This window comes from Dermacentor silvarum, chromosome 2 (genome assembly GCF_013339745.2).
Source record: "Dermacentor silvarum isolate Dsil-2018 chromosome 2, BIME_Dsil_1.4, whole genome shotgun sequence".
In the NCBI taxonomy this organism is placed as follows: domain Eukaryota; kingdom Metazoa; phylum Arthropoda; class Arachnida; order Ixodida; family Ixodidae; genus Dermacentor; species Dermacentor silvarum.
Genome location: NC_051155.1, coordinates 64,431,083 through 64,433,572, shown reverse-complemented (window position 1 = coordinate 64,433,572; position 2,490 = coordinate 64,431,083).

The window sequence follows — 2,490 nt, the reverse complement described above, 5'->3', positions numbered from 1 at the left end:
GACGTGGACTCAGCGCTTCTCGGCTACCCGCTGTTGCTGCAGTGCCAGCCCGTGTTCATGCGAAGCGTGCCGCTAATGACCTTGTGTTGCGCGCTCGTCTGGAAATGCCAAGACTGTCGCACTCTGTTCGCGCTAAGCACGACTGTGCTGGAAAGCGAGCGATTTGGCACTTGGGTTGCGGGCTGTAATTACCGATTCGCAAGGGTGCACAAGCGAGCAACACAGTGAAGAGCACCGAGCGCGCGTGCCTGCTAGCAGACAAACCGGAAGTCGTAGGTTTTTCTTCGACCAATGGGCATCGTCCCCGATGTTGACATCACCAGATTCACCCTGCTGACATCTTGCCGACCGCTGGGGATACCGGAAAGGCCACGAGAGGAGGATGGCATTGTTCTTTTTCTTCTTTTTTTGTGACGCGCCCGCGGCGCGTAGCGCTGCAGCGTTTGGCATCGTTGATCGTGACGGCAGCCTGAACTCGATGCGCGTGTTTACTTGAAATGTTCAAAAATATCTGCAAGTGGTTCAGGGGCCCTTTAAGAAACACTGTTACTAAGGACGGTTAGTTTACCGACCATTTTCACCACTAGTTCCTTCGTTGGAGAGCCAAACTTCATCTGGCAAAGGTGTCCGAATTGAAACCACTTTCCTATACCTAAACCTATACTTTCCTTACAAACAATTGCCTAAATCGGAACGGATTTGGAGCTCACGTCGTTTTGAGATTTTTCGAGGCGTCAGGCTCTTCGAATATGAAGTAAAAGGCGACATACCGCAATTTGTGCGTGTCGTCCCAATGATTGGCGTCGCTGGCTCTGTTGTAGTGATCGAGCCAATCTTCGACGTCGTCGCCGCGGAGGCCGGCAAAGACGGGAGGATCTCGGTGTGTGGTGTTCACCGTCGAGGTAGGCCCAGCGGGCTGAGCAGAGGTGGTAGCAGCACTGGTGGACGGGTTGGTTTCTGCCATCACCGTGGTAGGCGAGAGCAAACGAGGACCGGATCGGAGCTCCAGGGGAATCGGGAAAGTAAGAGGACGTGGGAATCGAAGCACTCTTCACCACTCGTGAGACGTCGGCCGATGCGATGCCTTTATTTCCGAGCAGCCGCCCGAGTCAGAGACGAAGCACCGCACGAGACAAAAGATGATGAGTCGTATGTACAGATGACGCCGACGATATGCACAAAATGCGCTCACACTATCTCCCCCCCCCCCCCCCGCCTTCAGGAAAGCGGTCAACAAGACCGCAAGCTAGAAAGGGTAGGTACGGCGAATGTAGGGTTTCAGGCGAGATACGTGAACGATTTCCGTAGTGCGGCGGCGGCGGTCAGTAGCTGAGCTGACAGGAGTGACGCGGTAGTTAGCGGCCGAAGTTCTTTGCAAAACGGTGTAGGGGCCGAGATATCTGCGGAGAAACTAGTCACAGAGGCCCGGTGCGCGAACAGGTGTCCACAAAAGAACTTCGTCGCCTGGGCGGAACGAAGCAACGCGACGCGTCGCATCATAGCGAATTTTCCTTTTGTCCTGAATGGTAGCGGTGTTCGCGCGGGCAATTTCACGGCAGCAGGCGATGCGAGCAGCAGGTGCTGAAAGGATTGTAGTGTCCAAGACGAAACACGGCGAACGGCTGTACAAAAGGAAGAAGGGACTGTAATTGGTTGTACGTTGTACAGCAGTATTTTACGCAAACGTCACGAAAGGTAGGATGGTGTCCCAGTTGGTGTGATCGGGTCGAACATACATTGACATCATGTCGGACAAAGTTCGATGAAAACGCTCGGTAAGGCCATTTGTTTGCGGATGGTACGCTGATGTGGTCTTATGGGTGGTGTCAGAGGCCTGGAGGACTTCACGAAGGACATGCGAAAGGAACGTCTTGCCACTGTCACTCAGGAGCACACGAGGTGCGCCATGGCGCAAAACGATACCGTGCACGAAAAACTCGGCGACTTCTGAGGCAGTACCAGAGCGAAGAGCAGCTGGCTCAGCGTACCGCGTGAGATGATCCACTGCGGTAACGATCCAGCGGTGATCAGCGGGCGTGAGTGGGAGGGGTCCGTACAAGTCTATGCCCACAATTTCGAAGGGGATGGACGGGCATGGTAGAGGCTGCAGAGGACCGGCTGGAAGGGATGTCGAGCGTTTTCTGTGTTGGCATGACGCGCAGGAGCTAACGTATTTGGCGGCCGAGATGGAAAGACCCGGCCAGAAACAACGCGTTTTGATGCGGTCCTAGGTCTTAAGAAAGCCGAAGTGGCCAGCCGTCGCGTCGTGGTGAAATACTTCTAATACTTGGAGTCGAAGTGAGCGAGGTATGACTGGTACCCACCGGTTACCGGAAGGATGGTAGATTAATCGAAATAACGCTCCACCCTGAAGCTTAAAAGGTGAAAGTTGTCGTCTTAAGCGACTGTTGAGGGGTCGTGCCAAGCCAGTAAGTCGGTCGATCAGCGTTCGGCAGTATGGGTCAGTACACTGGAGTGAGACGAGGTCAG